This window comes from Anabrus simplex, chromosome X, assembly GCF_040414725.1.
Source record: "Anabrus simplex isolate iqAnaSimp1 chromosome X, ASM4041472v1, whole genome shotgun sequence".
NCBI lineage: Eukaryota > Metazoa > Arthropoda > Insecta > Orthoptera > Tettigoniidae > Anabrus > Anabrus simplex.
Window position 1 is genome coordinate 141,897,587 of NC_090279.1, and position 24,823 is coordinate 141,922,409.

General features: G+C 42.1%; 1 long non-coding RNA gene across 1 annotated transcript; it reads right to left on the bottom strand.

The window, feature by feature from the left end:
• Positions 1–1,761: 1,761 nt before the first annotated feature.
• LOC136886334 (uncharacterized) lies at positions 1,762–18,395 on the bottom strand. Its single transcript, XR_010861777.2, has 4 exons — positions 18,319–18,395; positions 14,769–14,841; positions 5,752–5,822; positions 1,762–1,852 (listed from the first exon to the last, which is right to left on the bottom strand). It is a non-coding gene; the product is annotated as an uncharacterized lncRNA (long non-coding RNA).
• Positions 18,396–24,823: the final 6,428 nt, after the last annotated feature.

A 24,823-nucleotide genomic window follows, 5' to 3' on the forward strand; every position in this document is an offset into this window, starting at 1 on the left:
TGCGAGTCGACCTATTTCTGATTGTACGGCACGTAAAAGATCTCCTTCTCCTCATTATCATCATGAATTGCTTCCAGCGATCCGGGTAGGATGTTTAAGAATGATGTGCCTCCATTTATTACGGTCCTCGTATACTTCTCCCTCTACGGCATCTCATGTTTCTCTTCTCTTTTCTAGGTCTTCTCTTATCTGATCTAACCACCTTCTTGGGCGTCCAATTGGTCATCGTCCCGGAACGATCTTTTCAGAATATTTCGTTGGAGTTCGAGTTGCCAGCATCCACATAACGTGTCCTAGCCACTTCATCCTTGCAACACTCAGCCTTTCTTCCATGGTCAGGCTGACCTGCAGGTCTCTTTGTATCTGCTCATTTCTAATTCTGTCCTTTGTTTTCTCAAGTCTCAAGACTAATTACGTCATGATGACAAGGGGTAAGTCTTAAACCTGATCTGTTTAGCCCTCTGAGGAACTCCCTTGTCCCATACTACTCGTATGTTCTGTACTTGATTTAAGAAGGTGGATCCTTTTTGCACCCTGTTCAACATTTCCTTCATTTCATATCGTACTGCCCAAATATTACAATTCAATCTTCTCTCCCTCGAGGGTAAGAGTAAAAGGTGCATTTGTTCAGCTAACTTTCACTACCACTGTTTGGTCTTGCTCACAGTTGGCCAAAAGTCACGAGAAGCGGTGTCGTATTGGATCCCCGAGCGTTGCGGCTAGCTGCGGCGTGGCTGAGCAGTCTGTCACAGACACCAGTGTCGTGAAGATGGCGACACGTCACGAGTTGACTGACTCTGAACGGTGGATGATCATCGGCGCACGGGGCATGGGTCATACCATTGAGGAGATTATACGCGAATTCGGGTTTCCGAGGTCAACAGTGTCGAGGTAGTGGTGGTGATTATTGTTTTAAGAGGAAGTACTCGTAGGGAACCATCCTCTATATAACACTAATCCGAGAGAACTAATGGAAGGGATCCGACGCTTCGAAAAATGAAGGTATCCATCAAAGAAAGACAAGGACCACGAAGGGCTTGAAAATGAAGGACTCCCTAGGCCTCGAGTTCTCTAATACCGTTGGGGTCAGAAAAGAACAAGAGTTGACCAAGGGAGGTCGGATAGGATAAATTAAAGTGAAGAACCTGGCACAAATAAGTGGAAACAAAGTCAGGATTCACCTCAGGGTCACATGGTCGCCAACCCAATCCCCACGTAAGTAACCCCTGAGGCCCCTTTTAGTCGCCTCTTACGACAGGCAGGGAATACCGTAGGTGTTATTCTACCACCCCCACCCACAGGGGGATCCCTTGTTTGACACGTCTTCCTGTTTTAAACCACTCACATCTTCCATTCTTACTTGCACACTACTTTCTGAACCATCCTACAGGGATGTAAAAGAACTCCTGCGGGACTAAATTCCGGCACCTCGGCGTATCCGAAAACCGTAAAAGCAGTTAATGGAACGTTGAAGCAATAATTTTGCTATTATTGTTACTAATTTGAGACTTACCTATCGATTTGGCACATAAAATTTCACTTTAAACAACATTTAGTTTGTAGTGAGTAATTAAATTACGTTTCCCTTGACACTGGATGTCGCATGACGAATAGGATGAACAGTCTTGATTCGGGCTGACTCTAAGTACACATTACAAATACGAAATTGAACATATTTTCCGAAGTACCAGAGTAAAACCTGGCGACACCCGGTATACTGTATGAAATCACAGGAATGTTTAAGGGAAATGACAAGATTCATTTTTATGTGAGTATATTTATTTCACACGTGGGAACATAATGGATTCTTGTGAATGGTGTTTGATCAGCCGGTTGATACTTTGAAGAGTGCCTGGAACAGCAAACAGACTTGCTTCAACAAGAGTAATAGCAGATACAATTTATTAATCTCATTTTATCCCGTATTGGCATCAACTCAACTAAGGTTGAGGTTGAAGGAAGAATCCCACATTCCAATACTTGAATGGCTAGTCTATGTAATCACAAACATATTCCAGCTTAACGTCTACTTATATTACTAGAACAGTACATGTTTAGTTCCTCTGATTTGGCTCATTTTCAGGTAAAACCGTGTGTAAAGATACAAAATGGGCACATTTGAAATAAAAAAACACTTGTGATGATGATTATGAGATAAAGTTTTCCTTCACGTTGAGCTAAAACACTCATCAAATCAGTGTTCAAATTTGTAATAAAATCTGTGTGTAAGGGATGCAAGAAAGTGATCTTCTCTCTTCAGAATGTTGGAGATGGTGGTGGTGGTGATTACTATTTTAAGAGGAAGTACAAACAGGCAACCATCCTCTATATAACACTAAGTAGAGGGGCAAAATGGAAGGGATACAACACTTCGAAAAATGAAGGTATCTGCCAAAGTAAGAGAAGGGCCACCAAGGACGTGAAAATGAAAGATTCCCCAGTCCTGGAGTGCTTTAACACCGTCGGGGTCGGAAAAGAACGAGAGTTTGCCAAGGGAGGTCGGATAATATATATGAAAGTGGGGAGCCTGGCTCAAGAAATTGGCAGCAGTGTCAGGACTCAACTAAGGGCCCCGTGGTCGCCAACCCACGTTCCCAAGTTGAGAGCCTCTAGGACCAAATTGCTGCAAAAGTTTCTACAGTTTTCTATGAGTAATATGTACTCTAAGTAACTTGTGGATGACGATAGACTTAAATTTAAAATACACGGAGGAAGGTGTTAATGAATGCAGTTCATAAATAATACGAGCAGGTTCATAATTTTCTTCCTCTCCTTGCCTTACTGTCTTTGTAGTATTTCTTCATTCTTTCACTATGTTCGCTCCTTCTTTTTTCCGTCCAGACGGGTGTATTTCCTTCATCTCTTTCTCTGGAAACTCCCCCAAAACTCCTTAAATTTTTTTCTAAAATGGCTCGTAAATTATGATACTCAGCTCAGCCATATCCTGTTTAACTTCAGTTGACCATCGTGTCTGTGTTTTGTGTTTTATCGAAATGACCAAATGTTCTCTTCCATAACCTCTCTAGATTCACCCGGACCAAATGTCTGTTCAGAAATCTTTTCACTTTTCAAATAAAGTTTTTTATTGTTTCTTTTCCTCCATTTATTTTCTTTTTCCTTTCGACCGAGAATTATCCTCAGTTATTCCTTTCTAATTCATCAGTTCCTCTTGTTTTTGTTTGTTCATAAAGACCAAATATTCAGCTGCATGCAGTATGACAGTTATAGGGCAGTGTTGTAATTACGAAGCCTCGCTTTCATTGACATTAAATTTTGTTGCAAATGTCTCCAGTTAATTAAGAAGCTAGTTCCACTGTTTGTGGATCTTACTTCTTCATGAAAATCATTAGGCTGAATCTTTTCTCCGAGATACTGACATTTGTTTACTTTCTTGTTTTCTTCATTCCTGTTATGATATTATGAAGCATGTGTAATATCTTGTAAAAAGGAATTTATAGCCCTGCTTTCCCTGTTTCCTCTTTCAAAAGATTGATTTATTCCGTTGCAATATCTGAATTGTCTAATAGAACAGCTAAATGACAGTAAAGGCTAAACAGTTCAATTTAATATCGGAGATTTTGTATCCAGTTCTGATTTCCTGATTTTCCATTCTCTGATCACTTTCTCTAAAATATGGTTAAAAATGATTGCAGAAAGACCATTGCCTTGGATAAACTCAGTTTTGATTTCAAAAGGTTTTGACTTTTCCCCGAAAACTTCATGATAGATTTTTAATTTAATGGTTAATTAAGCACAATGCCCATATATAAGATAATGTGAAATCTACACAAGCATTACACATACTTAATGTGATATGCGAAGATATATAGCAGATCCTGTACATCATTCATAATTCTTTCACCAGTCTTTATCAAATGCGTTCTGTTGGAACAGTTTATTAACTGATAACGAGAACACGGCATATCACAAAATCGGCAGACCGTCAGATATATCTTCCCATAGAATCCACGGATGCCAAAGCGCCTGTATAAGTGGCGTAATTTGTAGTTAGGTCCTGTCCAGACTTCCATGTTGAAGAACTCTGCTGGTATTTGTTGTGCTTTTTGTCGTCTTTCTTCTAGTACCTCTATCGATGCAACAGTATCCGGGAGTCTAAATATAGACTTAATGTCCTCCAAGAAAAATGATTCTTTAGCCATTGCATATAAGAATAAAGTTTCTGTATTTCTTTTAAACATGAAGAATTCGTTTCAGAAATATGGCTTTTATATTTTTCAATCTTATTTGTGTTTGCTAATGTCCGTTTAATTATTCCTAAGGTCTTTTCTTATCTGTATGAAATTCTTCTCGCATATTCAGTAGTGTATCACTGACGCAGATTCATATGCCTGAGTTATTACCAGACTCTAGTTTCTAAGGCAGTGGTTCCTGATGATTAAATTTGGATTTGTAATTTCTTCTGCACAAGACCTTTCTTTTCAGAACCCTGCTTCGTATTCTTCAATTTGTCAATCAACTTGTTCTTCTAAACAATTCAACAGTTTTATACAGTATATTTTGTGTTGTAGGTAGCAAAGAGATCTCTCTGTAATTATTTGAATCTGTTTAGTCACTATTTTTGTATAGTGAGTGAAAGAGGGAACAAGACAGCCCTGGAACATTTCCGTTTCATGATGATGCTAGGTGCTACTCCGAAAGCCCAACATAAAGAAATGCCCTGGTTATTATTGTTTTAATAGGAAGCACAACTAGGCAACCATCCTCAGTGCCTTGCCTAGCTTTGAATCTTAATTATTTTATTTTATTAATTCCAACAAGCCAAAGATTCATGTACAAGAATTGTACAATACAATTTGGTAAGCGTCTACAATTTATATAATACATATACATTTGCTGCAAAAAAGTTAATAATGTTATAAAGTCTTTAATTTAAAAAATTACAATATTTGCTCTAAGTTACTGTCATACAATCTCTTCTCACAAAATTCGTCTACTTACTCAGGTACTAATTCCATAGCACTTCCTTTCACTTAGTTTTGAAAGCTGACGGATTGGAAATTGATTTTAAATATTTTGGAGATGATTATTTAATTGAATGGCTGAGAATTTAAAACTACAGTTGCCATACTTATATGAGTGTATTTGAAAGAGAGCAATGTCACCTGCTTGTCGTGTGTTATAATTATGAATGTCTGAACTTAGAGTGTAGTCACTATAGTGCTGGATACTGTTTAGTTTAATTTTGTGTATTAACATTAATGATTTAAGATCTTTCGTATTACAGTCGAGATTTGTGACCATGCGATGTTAGATGCTTTGATCTGCTTTTCTGAAGAAGTACTGACGTGCAGGACTTTGCACAATTTTATTTTATAGAGAAGAAATCAAGAAACTGCTAGAGAAACTATAAACGTGTGTGGACTTAAGTGGATATTTAGAAACATATTTTTGTGTCTATTTTGATATATAGCACATTAATGTCGACCCCCGCAGTTAGTGGGCTGTAAAACCAAAAAATATGATTAATACTTCTTTCTGTATGACGAGCGTAGAATGAAGAAAAAGCCAGAAAAATAAAAGAAAAGGAAGAGTTAATGTGATGGAACACAAGAAACACGGAGAAAATTCAATGGTTAAGTGTAAGCATTGGGAATAGGTCAAACAAGTGTTTGAATATAGAATCTCAAAGATGGGAAGGATGATAGAACCACAATGACAGGCTAGTTTAGACAGTAATAACATTCAACAGTACTCTTTTTCTACTTTGTGAAATTATAATGGTATATTTACCTTGTGCTAAGACTAACAGGCAACCGTCTCTGATACTTGTTAGGTACTGCTGGTTAAGGAGCTGTTGGAGCCTGTAAATAGAGGATGGATTTAAATTATCTCTCTGAATAATAAGAGAATTTTATTAGAGTATCGTAGGTTTACAACAAAAAGTCAGTTTCTGATTGTTTTACATTTTCAAACTCTCTTGCAGCGCTCTTCTCGACACACTAACAAATCCATTGCATAATTTGTTTACAGATAAAACAGTCTTGTTCTTACAGTGATAGCAGATGCTGACATTGAAAAGTTGAAAAGTTTCAAACTTCTTGTCCGTCTGAAGTAAGATATTTCACTTAGGCCCAGTTTCTTCAATGAATGTTAACTCTGCTGTTAAGGATACTTAACACATAATTTAACAAAATAGCCGTCTCATCAACAAACTGTTAATACTAGGTCGCCTAATAGGCTGTCTACTAGAAAAAGACCTGCAGCTGGCCTCTCCGGAGGCCATACGCAATTATTATTATTACTGTTAATACTTGTGTTAAATTAACATGACAGCAGCCCTGTGTTAAACATATTAACAGCTGTTAAAATTTCAAAATGGAGGCATGTAGAAGACGTACGTTTGTAGCTTTACAGCTGTATGAAGACTATTTATAAACTGAAGTAGGCAAAGGACGACCCATACTAAGGAAAAAACGACTTTTTAGGTTTGTCAGACGAAAGTTTTCTACAAAGATATCTAGTTATCAAAGCCATAATCACCAAGGTACTAGAAGAAATTGAAAATAGGTTAGAGTTTCCCACAGACTGAAACTTACCGGTGTGTCCTGTGCAGCAGTTGCTTATAATCTCAGATATTATGCTTCAGAATCGTTTCATGTGATTGTAGGCGACTATGTTCATAAGTGCAAGACAAGAGTGCGTAGAATTCTGCAAAGAATTCCTGCTGCCATTGCAGCATTAACAAGGCATTATAGTATTTCCCCGCAATAAAAGAATGCCCGAAGATCATTAAAGACATATCAATTATTACAGTCCTTTCGGTGCTGTAGATGTAGATGGCGCTCTTATAAATATATATTGAATGTTGTGATATAACAGCCGGTTCTTTCATTTTTCAAGCACACTCGCGTACTTTCAAATTAAATCTATAACAACATTTGTCTCGCATTAATCATAATAACGCTCTTGCTTACTTCTTTACGTCTTAGCGGTCTCTGCTAACCATGAATGAATGAAAATCCACAGCCCGTTTCCAGTCATTCGACCGGGTCAGGAATGGAATGAATGGAGCCACCATCTAGCGGCGAGGATAGGAAATGTGCCGGCTGCCGAAGCCTGTCGCACTCCACTGCGGCAATGATAAATGAAATGAAAATATTATAACCTATAATAATGTCAACCATATGTGACAAAATACTATTCCAACATACCACTAGGAGTGCTTTGTGTAAAGAAACAAAAGACGCTCACTGGCAAACGCGTTCAGAAATCTGATCGAAACGTGTTAATTTGTTTTTAACAATCGTTTCGTAACAAATTATGAATATGTGTTCGTGGAACAGGATACTTTTAACCGAAGTGTTAAATTAATAACAATTACTAGTTAACATTTATTAAGTAATATTTAACACAGAGTTGAAGAAACTGAGCCTTAATGTTTTCCAGCAACTTGGACATTTATCGAACATTACCCATGACAAATTATTCCAATCCCTTATACCTCTTCCTACAAAGGAATACTTGCCCCAATTTGTCTTCTTGAATTCCAACTTTAACTTCATGTTAAGTTATGATCTTTCTTACTTTTAAAAGCTCCTATCAAACTTAGTCTACTAATGTCATTCCACGTCATCTCTACATTGACAGTTCGGATCATACTGCTTAGTCGAGCAGCTCTTCTCTTTACCTACCAAAGCTTTCCAACCCAACACTTTGCAACACTTTCGTAACACTACCTTTTTGCCACAAATCCTCCAGCACAAACTTGCTGCTTTCTTTTTCATTTTTTCCAGTTCTAGTATCAAGTTTTCCTGGTGAGGGGCCTACAGTATACACTCGAAGCACGCTCTAAACTGTGGTCTTACTATGGATTTATACGCCCTCTCCTTACAACCCCTAAATATCCCTAATAAACACGTGAAAATATCTGTATCCTTTCAACCTCATTAATGTGACTTGTAAACCACTGCCTTCGTAATATACAGGCCGTAGTATAGAAAGCGCTCCAAGCCAATCAGCTGATCAATTGAGGCGAGCTAAGCGAATGTTTCAAAGTTGTACTTGTGAATGGAATTCATAAGATTTGGGAGCATTCTGTGGATAATTGTGATTGTTAGAGACAGAAATTTATATTTAAGTATAGTGCATGTTTGTTCTTTAAATTTAGCACATCAAGATTTATGTAAACAGCTGTTATTAAGATAATGAGACCTCATAGTTTAGGCTAGGTATGGTGCCTTCACGTGATGAATATATAAATTCTAGGGCATAATGCTTCTCGTGGAATTTATTCATTTAATTTTTATCGTAAACACGCTTTTTGTAGGAATATGATCTATGAGAGAAAGTTCGCTTTGCTATAATGGTAAGAACGTGTGCGTACCACGGCGAAAATACAACTATATAAGTAAATATACACTAATATTTTAATTTTCTTCGTATAAGGGCAGGATACCTTTATGAAAAACGGAAGTCTCAACCGAAAATATAGGCTACGTGTTACGAAGAATAAATTAGTATGTTTCACTCACTTTCCCGAGCTGATGATGAGTTCTGCTTTTGACTTTCTTGTTATACAGATTTATAGCATGGCGTTTAATTGTTCATAAGAACAAGCATAAAAGTGGACAGCAACCAACTGAACCTACACATGGTTATTTCTTGGGTTAGTAGCGTTGAGTACGCGCAGCCTTTTCTCCCTGAAATTAAAGCGAGTAAACGCAAAACACAGTATAAACATGTGAAACTAAATGCAATATATAAAACCTAACCTTCTGATAAATGATTTTCGCATTTTGATGAGTTTACGTTTGTTAAATAATCCGTTGACAGTGCAAGTGAAATTTGCTCAGTGTAGCTGTATCTTGTGCTTCGTGAATAAATAAATAAATAAATAAATAAATAAATAAATAAATAAATAAATAAATAAATAAATAAATAAATAAATAAATAAATAAATAAATAAATAAATAAATAAATAAATAGCTTACATTTCAGAATTTTAAAATTAAGCTATTGCTGGTAGATAATATTTAGATGTTAGAAGCAATGCAACGTAATAATTAAGTAATTAATGCTTAAGTAATAATATGAAGAAATTATTCCTCGGCAATTTTCGTGAACGTGGGAAGTAACTAACAGATCTTGCTGGTCAGTGTACTAATATTTGGGAAATAATGAGCTATTACTAAAAAAAAAAAAGATACAAATGTTTGTGTGGAGGAAAGGGTCTGAAGGATAGTGCCAGAAGTGTCAAGGAAAAGAAAAGAAAGAAATCTATTGTATTTATGGCCATCTAGAGGTATGGAAGTAAAATTTATTATTATTTCTAATATTATTGTACGTTTTTTTGTCTCCATATTTGTATTAATACATAATTAGTTGTTGGTTACATTAACAAGTAAAACCCTCAAGCTTTGACCGCGTAGATCACACTTCTCATAAAATTACATAGACCTGACTTCCAGGTCATGATGCTATTACAGGTGTTAATGTTCTCATCTGTTATATTAATACAATATTTGAGAATATTGGATAATTACAAGGTACAGACGTATCAAGCACTTGCATTGCGCGGGTCGGACAGAGGATACATTTCATCTCTTTGCTTGACGTCATCGGAGCTACAGTACGGCCTGTACATCACGAAGGCAGTGTATAAACCCACGGTATTCCCTTTAGGATTATGACAATATCAGTAGTTATACCACAGAATAAAACATGCTTAAATTGTTGTCTCTTTGCTGCCAAACATATTATTAACAACTCTGCTATATCCTTTGGCTGGAACAATTCCAAATCATGTTGAAAATAAAGTTCGATAAACAAATGTTTTCCGGGAGATAAAATTTCATCAATTTTGCCTTGTAGACTCTGCCTCCTGTTCGAGAAGGCTCTGTTCAGAACCATCGAACATTATCAGGTAACGTCTGAATTTGCAACCGGGGAGATTATGACGTCTACGAGGAAATAGCTTTACAGTAGTTACGGAAGGAGGAAGTATAAGATAGAAGTGGCATCATAGCCACAAATAACAGTGCTAGTAACGTTAGTGATGCAGTGCATGTTTGATGAGTGCTTAGTCGGAGCCTCCGATTCAATTGCAATACATTTACTAGTATTCAACTTCGTAATAAATTATATATAGTACATAAAAGTAAACCAGTCTACCCCATCACGTGCCGCGGTTAACAATGGTGGAAGCCTTTTACTTCCCTCCTCAAACGGCTTTCGTGGCCTGTATGGAGGTGACTTTGTCTTTGTCTTTGGCATGAAAGTAAAATTATGTTTAATATTCTGCGCATGCATAACCTTTATCGTGTGCTAACCACAATATTCATAACATTTCTTAGAATGAACCGAAGACAAAATTTCCTTTGCCTGTGCTTCGAAAGAAATAATCTGAAATGAAATGGCGTATAGCTTTTAGTGCCGGGAGTGTCCGAGGACATGTTCGGCTCACCAAGTGCAGGTCTTTTTGATTTGACTCCCGTGGGCGACCTGCGCGTCATGATGAGGATGAAATGATGATGAAGACGACACATACACCCAGCCCCCGTGCCAGCGAAATTAACCAATGATGATTAAAATTCCCGACCCTGCCGGGAATCGAACCCGGGACGCCTGTGACCAAAGGCCAGCACGCTAACCATTTAGCCATGGAGCCGGACAGAAATAATCTTACTGATGATGATATAGCTTCTGATTAACATGCAAATGCATTATTGTAAAATCACCAACAGTGCATTTGTGAAAAACAATATTGTAATACTCGAGACCTTAACAAAGGGACGTTGCTACATTCTGGCGGTAAATGGTTGTGGTGATTATTGTTTTAAAAGAAAGACAACCGGGCAACCATCCTCTATATAACACTAATCAGAGAGAAAAAAATAGAAGGGATCCGACACTCCGAAAAATGAAGGTATCTGCCAAAGAAAGGCAAGGGCCACGAAGGGCATGAAAATGAAAGAGTGGCGGTGGTGATGATAATTGTTTTAAGAGGAAGTACAACTAGGCAACCATCCTCTATACAGGATGTATCAAAACTCGACGGCAAGAATTTAAGAATGGATTCCTCACATAGAGAGAAGAATTTTTTTAATGACAATATGGATTCGGAAACGTATACTTACAGATTTACTCAAACTTTCGTACATTTACACTGTACGTTTATAACGGCACCTGAAACACTTTGAGCACCTATCAGAGGAAGTTTTCAAAGTGACGACCTTCAGGTTGAATACAAGCCTCCACTCGTCATCGCATGGAGTTGCGCACGCGATCAAAAATGCCTGGTGTAATGCTTACTGCCTGACAGGTTGTCACAATGCGCTCACGTAAAGTTGCTTCATCAGGAACAGGAGTCGCATGCACGAGAGACTTAACGTGTCCTCACAGGTAAAGGTCCAGTGGGTTCAAGTCAGGAGAGCGTGGTGGGCAAGCAATCGGTCCTCCTCTACCTATCCAGCACTCAAGAAAATGGGTATTCAGGTACCTGCGGGCAGATAGACTGAAATGTGCTGGAGCACCATCATGCGTGAAAAACATTTGTCGACGGGATAAGAGTGGCATGTCTTCCAAGTAATCTGCCAATGAAGTACGCAAGAAATTCGTGTAGTTCTGTCCAGTAAGCCTATTTGGAAGAACGTATGGTCCCAACAAGGAATCACCAACAATGCCTGCCCAGATGTTAACGGCGAACCTCTGTTGATGAGAAGATTGGATGATTGCATGAGAATTTGTATCACTCCACATGTGTTGATTATGGAAATTCTGTACTCCGTCTCTTGGGAATGTCGCTTCATCTGTGAACAACGCAGAAGCTGCAAAGTTAGGCTTCATGCCGCATTGTTGTAGGAACCAGTGACAGAACGTTACTCTTGCTGGACAATTCGCATGAGACAAGGCTTGTACACGCTGCAGATGATACGGATACAACAGGTTTTCTCGTTGCAGTCTCCAGATGTGTGAGAGCTAAGGTATGTTAAGACTAACATCAGATTCATTCACAACACGATTACTTATGTAACAACTGTAACCGGTGTCTCCAGTTTATTTGCAGCAAACATGACATGTAAATTATTACTAACATTAATTTGTGTCACAATGTTTGAATAAATCCGTAAGTATACGTTTTCGGGCCCATGTTGTCATAACATTTTTTTCTTCTCTCTCTGTGTGAGGAATCCATTCATAAATTTTTGCCGTCGGGTTTTGGTACACCCTTGTATAACACTTATCAGATAGGAAGGGATCCGATACTTCGAAAAATGAAGAAATAGGTCAAACGAAGTCAAGGGCCACAAAGGGCGTGAAAATGAAAGACTACCTAGGCCTCGAGTCGCCGTATGGGTTTTAGTGCCGGGATATCCCAGGACGGGTTCGGCCTGCCAGGTGCAGGTCTTTCTATTTGACACCCATAGGCGACCTGCGCGTCGTTGTTATGATGATGATGATGATGATGATGATGATGAAGACAACACATACACCCAGCCCCCGTGCCATTGGAGTCAACGAATTAAGGTTAAAATCCCCGACCCGGCCGGGAATTGAATCCGGCACCCTCTGAACCGAACGCCAGTATGCTGACCGTTCAGCCAACGAGTCGGACAGGCCTGGAGTGCTCTAACACGATCGGAGTCGGAAAATAACAAGAGTTGACCAAGGGAGGTCGGATGGGAAACATGAAAGTGAGGAGCCTGACACAAGTAAATGGAAGCAATGCCTGGACTCAGCTGATGGCCTCGTGGTCACCAACCCACGCTCCGAAGTTCAGAATTCCTGGTACCCCTTTTAGTTGCCTCTTACGACAGGCGGGGGATACCTTGGGTGTTATTCTACCGCCCCCACCCACGGGCGGATGAAAATGAAAGACACCCTAGGCCTAGAGTTCTCTAATACCGTCGGGGTCGGAAAAGAACAAGAGTTGGCCAAGGGAGGTCGCACAGGATAGATGAAAGTAAGGAGCCTGACACAAGTAAGGGGAAGTAATGCCAGGACTCATCTGAGGGCCTCGTGGTCACCAACCCACGCTCCAAAGTTCAGAGCCCCTGGGGCCCCCTTTAGTTGCCCCTTACGACAGGCAGGGGATACCGTGGGTGCTATTCTACCGCCCCACCCACAGGGGTAATTTTTGGTGATGTTTGCAAAATAAAAACATGAAACGTTCAGTCAGTGAAGTAGATTCATGTGTAATGCTTATTTAATACGTAAATGAAGTCATGATTTTAAAGGGAAATAACCTAGATAGTAAAATGTAATAAACAAGACATTAATTGACGTGCTAGTCGGAAAAGGTTTGCCATCCGTGCCCTGGACAGTGTGAAGAACTTGAGACTGGGAGTGAGTTTCCTCCAACAGTCGCAGATATCCTGTGGGAGTTCAACGCTGCCCCCGATGCGATCATCCGTGCATAGTGGATGTCATCCTTCAAGAAACTGACAGAGTCATCACAGCTGCTAATTTTTGGGAAAGAAGAAGAAGAGGGTTGGGGATTGTTGGCTGGTTAAATACGGAAGCCTACCAATGAGATTATTTACCAGAGACTCTCCCCGTCTGATGCTCTACCCCAGGGCCTCTCAAACGCCCAAAATCTCACGCGTGCAAACCGAGGCGCAGAGGCTCCGTGCACAGTGCATCGGCCCGACTCGGCTCAACTTGGCTTGACTCGGATGGTATAGTGAGCTGAGAGCGACGAAGCGTTCGGTGATAGACGGCTTGTTCACCAGTGAAATAGAAAAGCGCAAGACAACAACATAATAATGAAGCAACCTGTTTGGAAGAAAGCAAAGACTTCCAAGAGTCCATTTCGATCGAATTTGTTTTTGTCAGTCGTGACGATGAAGCCAAATGCTTAATCTGTGGGACTATAATTACGTGATCGTCAAAATGATCTATTTTTCAATACATAGACTTTGCTCGGAATCTACCAAAATTTGTCAAAGGAAGATTTGCCTAAGCTGCATCGAGAAGCAGCTAAGATTATTTAAATGTTTGGTTCCACATGCATATGTGAAAGTTTTTTTTTTTTTTTTTGACTTGTACGAACATTAGATTGCGTGCGAGTATTTCTGATCGTAATTTAAAGAACGCTCTCAAAATTGCTGTCAGCCGATCCCTTGTTCCAGACGTTACTAGTATAACTGCAAAGGAAAAGAAAAATGAGCTAGAGAAGATTAATTGTCTGCTCAAACCAAATTCAAGGAAAGGACTTTTAACACCGGTAACCTTGTCCGGCTCCATGGCTAAAATGTTAGCGTGCTGGCCTTTGGTCACAGGGGTTCCGGGTTCGATTTCCGGCAGGGTCGGCAATTTTAACCATCATTGGTAATTTCGCTGGTACAGGGGCTGGGTGTACGTGTCGTCTTCATCATTATTTCATCCTCATCTAGACGCGCAGGTCGCCTACGGGATTCAAATCAAAAGACCTGCACCTGGCGAGCCGAACATGTCCTCGGACACTCCCGGCACTAAAAGCCATACGCCATTTCATTTTTACCGGTAACCTTGTCCTATACAACTTAGTGTCTCCGCTCACCGCTCGTAAACATCTCGCAGTGAGGGGAGAAACAGCGGGAAAGGTGGGGGCAGGCCAAACAAGTGAGACAGATGCAGGGAAAGAGGAGTGTAGGTTTGCACTCTGGTCAAACAAGTGAAGTCGTCTCTTGCACCTTGCGCCGTGCAGTGCACGGGTGCATGCATCCTGAGAGGTCATGCTCTACCCTCTACTTTCTCAACCAGACTTAGCACCGGCGATGATGTAGTTCGGCCCCCACCCTTTGCTTTTAAATATTGTTGCTACTTACTTGGTGGAGGTCCGGGAGGAGGAGGTCCATTGCGGTAGCCACCAGCTACAGGAGAGGCGACTGGGTTACCGAGCTGGAACAAGACAGAAGACAGTTAATACTGCACTACACCAAGCTTGTTGACCGACAATGCGCATTATTATAGGAGCACTCAGGAACATTGGACATTGGACTCAGGTGGTGGTGGTGATTATTTTTTAAGAGAAGTACAACTAGGCAACCATCCTCTATATAACACTAATGAGAGAGAAAGTGGTGGTGGTAGAGATTATTGTTTTAAGAGGAAGTACAACTAGGCAACCATCTATATAACACTAATCAAAGAGGAAAAATGGAAGGGATGCGACACTTCAAAAATGAAGGTATAGGCCAAAGGAAGACAAGGGTCACGAAGGGCGTAAAAATGAAAGACTACGTAGGCCTCCATACGTAATACCATCGGGGTCGAAAAAACAACAATGTTGACCAAGGGAGGTCGGTTAGGATAGATGAAAGTGAGGAGTCTGGCACAAGTAAGTGGAAGTAATGCCAGGACTCAGCTAAGGGCCCTGTGGTCGCCAACCCACCCTCCAAAATGCAGAGCCCCTGGGGCCCCTTTTAGTCGCCTCTTACGGCAGGCAGGACATACCGTGGGTGTTATTCTACCGCCTCGTCCGCCTCCGTAGCGTAACGGTTAGTGTCATTAGCTGCCATCCTCGGGGGCCCGGGTTGGATTCCCGGTACTGCCAGAAATTTAAGAATGACAGGAGGGCTGGTATGTGGTTCAAATGGTACATGCAGCTCTCCTCCAATGGGGGTGTGCCTGAAAAGAGCTGCACCACCTCGGTATGATGACACGAGTTTACTTTATTCTACCGCCCCCACTCACAGGAGGAGGAGTGCTCTAATAGTATAGGGGTCGGAAAAAACAAGAGTTGAGCAAGAGAGGTCGGATAGGATAGATAAAAGTAAGGAGCCCGGCACAAATAAGTGAAAGCAATGCCAGGACTCAGCTAAGGGCCCCATGGTCGCCAACCCACGTTCCAAAGTTCAGAGCCCCTGGGGCTCTTTTAGTGGCCTCTTACAACAGGCAGGGGATACCGCGGATGTTATCCTACTACCCCCCGCATGGGGAATTGAATTATGGGAGTGACCATGTGCTTCATAAAATGTGTCCAATAGTCTAATGTGTTCAGCGTCCGACTCGTTGGCTGAACGGTCAGAGTACCGGCCTTCGGTTCAGACGGTCTCGGGTTCGATTCCCGACCGGGTCGTGGATTTTAATCGCTTCTGATTAATTCTTCTGGCTTAGGGACTAGGTATTTGTGTCCGTCCCAACACTCTCCTCTTCATATTCACACAACACACTACACTAACAACCACCACAGAAACACGCAATAGTGTTTACATGTTGCGTCAGGAAGGGCATCCAGCCGTAAAACAGGGCCAAATACATATGTTCGACGCAGTTTGCACCCGCGACCCCACAAGTGTGGGAAAAGCGCTAGGAAAAGAAGAAGAAGATTATTTTCAGCGGAGTGTTGTGCGTTTGGTTAAGAAAGTAAATTTCCAGACACAACTTTCTGTGTTTGATTCGTAGCCAGCAGCGTTTATTGGTCCGACCGAAGATGGTTGATTTTAACATGTTTTCGAATACATGTTGGGTTTATTTAACTAAAACATTAGAAGAAAAGACGACAAATGAAGTGCAAAATTATTGGGAGTTGTGCAACCCTGCAACAATACCACGCACCGTCCCTGCAAACAACACAGTCTTTTAACATAAAGAAATAAATGAAATGGATTAAAGCCACTATATATATATTTAAATTTAATAATAAAGCCAAGCTTTCAGCCAAATTGCATTGAGCTTCATCAGGGCATGCGAAGTTTTGCCTCCGACAGTGAGCAAATAAATTCTCCGAAGGAACGTAGAAGTCATGCTCGTACTATCCACGGCCTACCCCACTAACTGGACTCAAGGATCGTCTTTTATTTCTTGTTTCTAAAAATGTTCTTTTAGATGCTGGCAAGATTTTTTATTTCCTCTGAGAACAGCTTTATGTTGACCAACACACTGTGTTCAACATCAGAAGTGTAATGAGGGCATATTTGAACTTCACAATGTCTGCTGGGGTTGAAGTTCAACGTTAACTTCATACATAAATCTCACCTGCAACTTTTACCTCTTATCATGATTCAGTTGTTCCACAGTATTTCTCACAATTTCGAAACTTTCAGAAAATGACAGATGCAAGTTTTGGAGTCTTTTGAGCTCTTTTGTGATGTACGAAAAATTATACTGAATGTAACTCAAGTCATTCCTCACACTTGTGCTACAGACAACTGTTTTTTTTTTTTTCAGCTTTACTTGAGGCTAGTACTTCAGAGTCTAGGCCATGCAGAACGTTCTTAATCGAGTCCCATGAAGCAATAAGAAGGAATGCCCGAATTACGAAATAATCGGGAAACTAGTGTTGAGCTGTGCAAGAGGTGGTGATGGTGGTGGTTATTGTTTTAACAGGAAGTGCAGAGCCTTCGGTAATCGATTACAAAATAATCGCTTATTCGTTTATATTTCCCATTCGATTGTTCATTCGAAAGAATGAGGCAATGGAATAGTGAGTATTTTTTCCATCCGATTACTTTTTCGATTACTCATTCGAAACTCCATTAGAATCAATGAGGCTATCGGGAAGTGAATTTTTCTATTCGATTATTTTTTCGATTAGTCATCGGGAACTGCTTTCAGTTGAATGAGACAATTGAATAGTGAATGCTTTCGAAATAATCGTTTCAAAAGTGATGTTATTAAGACAGTTAATTCGCACATTAATTTCAACATTTGGAGATGCGTATGGAAAAAGGCGTATTTCTATCCACTGGGAACAAATAAGAAATGTTTGCATTATTTTCACCTCGCTCTATAAACATTATAATGTCCCTTTATTCTATTATACAACTAGAATCCATTAACAGGATTACCAGAAATAATATTTTTAAGCGAATTTGTATTCTTTTAGAGCAGGGGTTTCCAATTTGTTTTGGCTCAAGTGCCACATTGGAATCCTCAAGGTGCGTCCATAGTGCATCGCTTCTTTGCGGCGTGCGAGCGGGGAAGAAAGAGTTAGTTCATCTATTCACTTATTTCGATCGATTATTCAACCGACACGCTTAAACCGAAAATTTGATTCATGACGCATCCAAATATTCCATGCGATACAACTGAATGACTTTTAAAACTCATTCGATGATCTAAATAATCGGATGAAGGTTATGGAATATTAAAAGTATTGGATTATCCCATCACTTGGCCTGGGGCCTCTTTGACCAGTTAGAGCTCAGCGGTATCCAATGAAAACCTGAGAATAGTGGATGACAGTTTCTTGTCAACTCCACGTGGAGTGGCGCGCGGTGTTGCGATATCCTGTTGTATTGCTCGCTTGAGAACACGGGTGCTGCACTGCAGAAGGGAAAATGACAACTAACAACACCGTTTCCCATCCCACTCACTTCAACACAGTCCTTTGAGGTGCCAAGAAGCACAATAATAACTGAGGGAGTAGCTTACCGCTATGGCTACGATGAGGGCCACGATCATGAGGAGAGTAAACAGCTGCATCTTCTCGGGAACTGTGAAGTGAGCTACCAATGTTCACAATTTATAGCCGTTCAGATTGACAGGAGGAAGTCAACATGACAGGCATTTCCTTCTCTAGCTGACAGAACAAGCAGGAAGAGCTCATCACGGTCCACTAGGAACAAACAAGTAATATTTACATTATTGTCACTTCGCTCTGCAAGCGTTATAATTTCCCTTTATTCTATTATACAAGTAGAATCCGTCACCAGGATGACCAGAAATAATATCTTTAAGGTAATTTTTATTCATTTAGAACAGGGGTTTCCAATTTGTATTGGCTCGAGGGCCACATTGGAAACCTCAGGGTGGCGTAGCGGCATTGCACGGTCAGCCCCCACGAAGTGCCACTGAGAAACTTGAGCATGTTAAGTCTCTTCATCCAGGCAACCTTCAACTGACGGATGTGGTGCTGCCACGTTAATCTCTTATCGAAATGGAGACCCTGGAATCTGCAGGTGTCTACCACTGGTAAAACACTGTTTCGCAAGCAGAGCTCTGGTTCATGATGCACAAGCCGACGTCGACAGAAGTGTACAACTGAGGTATTCGCCACTGAAAATCGAAAACCATGTTGCAGGGCCCATCTGTCGACTCGCTTAATAGTTTGCTGTAGCTGTCTCTCAGCAAACGCTATCCTTTCGGAGCTGTAATGTAGAGCTAAATCGTCTACACACAGTGATGGAATGACTGCGGTCCCAGCAGTGGCAACTATGCCGTTCATGGCGATTGAGAATAGCGTGACACTCAGTACCGATCCCTGAGGTACTCCATTTTCCTGAACGTAATATTGAGAAAATGCAATCTCTACTCGGACTCGAAAGAGCCGAAGGGACATGAAGTTCTTAATAAACGTTGGCAAATTTCCCCGAAATCCCTACTGGTGTAGTGTGTAGATAATCCCATATCGCCAGGTAGTATCGTAAGCTTTCTCCAGGTCAAAAACACGGCGACAAGGTGTGCCTTCGGAGAAATGCCTCCTGAATGGCGCTCTCCAGTCTGACCAGATGATCAGTGGCAGATCGATGAGAGCGGAAACCACACTGGTACATAGACAAGAGACCTTTCTTTTCCATGGCCCACACAAGACGCCGGTTAACCTTCCTTTCAAATAGCTTACAGAGGCCCTTTCTAAGGCATATTGCCGGGCTGAGTGGCTCAGACGGTTGAGGCACTGGCCTTCTGACCCCAACTTGGCAGGTTCGACCCTGGCTCAGCCCGATGGTATTTGAAGGTGCTCAAACACGTCAGCCTCGTGTCGGTAGATTTACTGGCACGTAAAAGAACACCTGCGCGATTAAATTCCGGAACCTCGACGTCTCCAAAAACCGTAAAAGTAGTTAGTGGGACGTAAACCAGATACAATTATTATAACGTTAGGCATTTTAGCCTATAATTGTCCAGAAGTTTTGGACCTTTACCTGGCTTGGGAATTGGTATCACAATCCCTTCACGCCATTGAGATGGAAACACTCCCTCACTCCATATTCTGTTGAATAGGCTGAGGATATCCTTGAGACATCAAGCATTTGATTGTGGATTTTGTCCGGTGCTGGAGCCGTGTCTCTGCGTAGCACGAATGCACTCCGCAACTCCCACTCTGTGAAGGGCACATTGTAGGTACCCTATTCCAAACATTAGAGCAAATGAGAGATGGTGTGCCTCTGCTTCGCGCTTAATTGGTAGGAATGTAGAGTCGTATCTCCTAGAGCTGGACATATCTGAGAAATGTTACGCGATGTGGTCTGCAATGACTGAAGGAATGGTAAAAATCTCCATTAATGGAGATTCCGGGGACTGAGGGCACATTCTATTCTCCGACAATACGGCGGAGTTTTGTCCACACTTGTAAGTGCGTCATGGAAGACGCATACTTTTCCCACTTCGCTTCCTCACCTTCTGAATCAAAAAGCGGGCCTTCGTCCTTCGCGTGCAAACGCTGAACTTTGATGTTATGGCCATCGTAGGATTCCGATGATAATGTTGAAAATCCCATTGGCGATCTCGTATAGCCGCTGCAATTTCGTCGGTCCACCATGGAACCTGTTTCCGGTGAGGGTTACCGGACGAGAAAGGAATTGTTTCCTCTGCAACAGCCAAAATTCCAGTAGTAATAGAAGAAACGTGGTCGTCAACAGACTCCAGCATATCATCGGTCATCACTGCACGTTTGGAAAATTCTGGCCAATTTGCCCGCCGAAAGTAACCAGCGCTTGGGTACTTCGGACTGTCTTTGATTCAAGATAGATATAATTATAGGGAAGTGGTCAGTATCACAGAGGTCGTCGTGTACTTTCCACCGTAGCAGGGGAACTAGCGCACGGCTGCACAATGTGACATCCAGGTGTCAGAATGTGCCATGTGCACTGCTAAAATGTGTTGGTTCCCTTGTGTTTAGCACACAGAGATCTAACTGGTTGATCAATCGCTCGAGCATCCTCCCCCTAGCACAGGAAGACGGAGAACCCCGAGTGAGTTACGGGCGTTCACGTCTCCCAGCATGAGAAAAGGTGGAGGTAACTGGGCGATCAGATCTTGTAGTGAAGAAATTAGTCCGCTGGAATGTATATGTTGCACACTGTTGTCATTACTGGCAACGAAGCGTGAACTTTAATTGCATCTAGCTGAGTATGGAGCATTACTTTGTAGCTGAAGATTTCGGAGCGAACTAGGGTACAAACGCCCCCAGTCGTAACGCTACCTACAGCTACTCTGTCTTTAGAATAAAGACGATAACCTCGCATAGTAATGTCGTGTCCAGGTCTCAACCGAGATTCCTGTAGACAGAATATGGAGGTCGCAGAGACGGATATCAATTGAAGTAACTCAGCTTGGCGGTAATGATAACTATTGCAGTTCCACTGCAATAGTGCCATTTTGAGGATAGGTAGTGCAACGAAATAAGAACAATTGCTTGCCCTTCGTTTGGTTCACTACCTGCCAATTTCTGCCGTTCTTGTCGGTATTGTTGTCACCGTCCACGATGATGAGTGGTTCAGTCTCAATCGTCTCCTTAGAAGAGGGAGACGCTGCGGCTCGGCACTCAGCGGACGGTGATCTCATTGATCGCGAGCTTCGGACCTTCTTCCTGGAAAAACGTTCCTCAGAAAGTGATCAAGTAGAGGAACTTCGTGTTCCCTCACTATTGTCCACCGTTTTCGAACATTTTGGAGTAGGGCTGGAAGGTGACTTTCCAGGCTTTTTTGGGATCCTCCTACCCCCCAATCCCGTTAGAGAAGGTTCATTCTCCAAACGCGTCGGGGGGCATTTAGGCTTCCCTTTCTCTTCCTTTTTCGGGCCAGTTGAAGGATGGCTGGAAGGTGATTTTCCACTCTTTGTTGAGGAAGTCTTTTCCCCCGCCCTTATGAGGGAGTACTTCCCAGCCGAATGTGTCTGGGAAGAGTTCTTCCCGGTCGTCTACGGCAAGGACGTGCTTGATAACTGTTGAACGTGTTATTTGACGATTACTTGCTGGGTATTTGATGTTTGCGGAATTGATGGTTGGACAGAGAGTACAAAACCTACTTACAAAACTTGCGTACAGTGGCGTCTTCTCTGCAAATGAGATGGAGAATTTCGGAGGAGCTATTGATTTATATTTCTTCCGTGTCTCTGGTTAAGAGGGTTTATCCAGAGTCTCAATCTCCTGGATCTTTTTCTCCTGCTTATATTTAAGGCATTCCTTGGACCGAGGTGCGTGCTCTCCAGTGCAGTTAATGCACACTGGTGGTGGTGTGCACTTCGCACCGGCATGTGCTCCTTTTCCACATGCCCCGAAATCACTAATCCCTGGCAGCGTGGTGAGGTATGGCCAAACCGCTGGCAGTTGTAGCACTTCATAGGAGAAGGAAAATATGGCAGAACAGTAAGCGTGTACATGGATACCTTAATACGTTCGGGCAATTTCTCAAGATCGAAAGTTAAGACGAAAGCCCTGGTGTCGTTGAAATTGTCACCGACGCTCCTCTTACGACGTTCAACGTCGGACACAGCTCTACAAGCAAGGCCCCGGATAAGGTCATCATCGGAGGCCTTAATTAAGTCCCTATGAAAGATATCTCCTTTGCAGGAGTTAAGGGACTTATAGCTCTCAATATTAACTGGTACTGGCCCGAAGATTGTGGCTTCCCATAATTTTTAATCTGCACGAGCGTATTCGTCTTAATAAGTACGCTACCATCCCGCAATTTCCTTCGCAACCAGAAATCGTGGCAGACGCTCTACACAAACTTCCTTACTAGACAGGTCAACACGATTGAAACGCTTGCGTTTCCTAACTCAACAACTAAAGGACGCAGTTTTAAGGCCTGCAGACTTCGGAGATTCAAAACAAAACTCAAAAACCATGCACAGTCGCACGATTTCCCGGTATATAAAAGGTCGACCTTGGGAAGAGCCCTGGTGTACCGAAGGCAAGGCTATATACTCCAGAAGACGTCCAGTATCTGGAGGGGGTTCGCTAAGAACTACTCTCCCTGTAGCCATGCATCACCTTGCCACGGCCCGAAACTTGTGACTGGGGAGGGTCGCTAAGAACTACTCTCCCAGTAGCCATGCATCACCTCGCCACGGCCCGAAACTTGTGACTGGGGAGGGTCGCTAAGAACTACTCTCCCAGTAGCCATGCATCACCTCGCCACGGCCCGAAACTTGTGACTGGGGAGGGTCGCTAAGAACTACTCTCCCTGTAGCCATGCATCACCTTGCCACGGCCCGAAACTTGTGACTGGGGAGGGTCGCTAAGAGCTACTCTCCTAGTAGCCATACCGAGCTCGATAGCTGCAGTCGCTTAAGTGCAGCCAGTATCCAGTATTCGGGAGATAGTAGGTTCGAACCCCACTGTCGGCAGCACTGAAAATGGTTTTCCGTGGTTTCCCAGTTTCACACCAGGCAAATGCTGAGGCTGTACCTTAATTAAGGCCACGGCCGCTTCCTCCTAGCCCTTTCCTGCGTGTTATTCTACCGCCCCCACCCACAGGGGGACGACCCCGAAGATTTTAGGTATTGAGGCCTAGGGAGTCTTTCTTTTCATGCTCCTGTTGGCTCTTGTCTTTCCCTGGCCGATACTTTCATTGATCGAAGTGTCGGATCCCTTCCATTTTCCTCTCTGATTAGTGTTACATAGAAGATGTTTGCCTAATTGTACTTCCTCTTAACACAATAATCACCACCATCACCACCACCACCACCACGCCCACCTCATTGACTGTACGAATACGTTATGTTTTGGTCAATTCACCTAGTGGAATTTGGCACGTACTGGTATAAACGCGAGTTTCAACACCTATTTTGACATGGATTTGGGCCGTTTTGGCGGGGTTTTTTTCTTCCATATTATGAACCTTCCTACCAACGTATATTTTCCAGCATAGTCTCAATTTTGTATTTTTCAGAATTCGTACATTTTGGAAATACACTAGAAATTCCCAAAACTCCACTTTCAAAATTACAAGTTTTCCAAAACAAAACTCTGAGAATGATTTCCAGAGCCTACAAAGTGAAATCTAATAAAAACATATGTGTCGTGAAGTGCCACAACAGTTGATCCAATCAGTAAGTTATCAAAATGTTATGAACACAACTTGATTGCAGTCAGGGTTAATGGTAAAATTTCACCATGGGAACCAATCAACAGAGGAGTACGCCAATTTTGAGGCCTATCCGCACTGCTTTCTAACATATACACGAATGCCCTTATAAAATATTGGAGGCGTCTCCCCCACAGTTGTATCACAACAAACACCTGGAAACACTTCTATATGCTGATGACCAAGTACTATTTGCCAGCACAGAGGATGACTTACAACGCTCCATACATCATGTCATTAGAACAGCCACTGAGTATGACATGGAAATATCCACAGAAACAACAAAAGTGCTTACTTTCAAGGGTAAAGAACAATTTCGAAGTAAGGTTTGTCTCAACAACAAACTGTCAGAAAGGTTAACATCTTCAATTACCTCGGCTACTCGTTGTCATTCGGTCGGTGGATGTAGAGTAGGTCCCGGCCCACAAGCGGCCCGGGCTGGTCCGTGGTCCAACAGCTCTGCACTTCTACCAGCCAACCGAGCAGAGAAGGGGTAGTTACGGTTCTACCTTGGTTCTCCGCCTCTGAATTCGGGAGACGGAGAGGGGCTGGTCCCCGCAATCGGCTGTCCTGAGAATGGTTTTCCGTGCTTTTACATTCTCCTGCACAAAGGCGAATGCTGGGAGAGATCCTAGAATAGGCCACTTTCTTCTCCGATACAAATCTTCTGGCCTGAGAGACGGTGTCTCCGTCTAGGAGGCCCGCCTCCCCCTTCAGGGGAGGAATGAAAACATTGAGTAGTTTAGTAGTTGTCATTCGACAATGATGTAGATATTTTTAGTAAGATAGTGCAGTTCAACAAATCTGCAGACACAGTGAACTCAATTGACGTCCGAAACGGGGGAGGA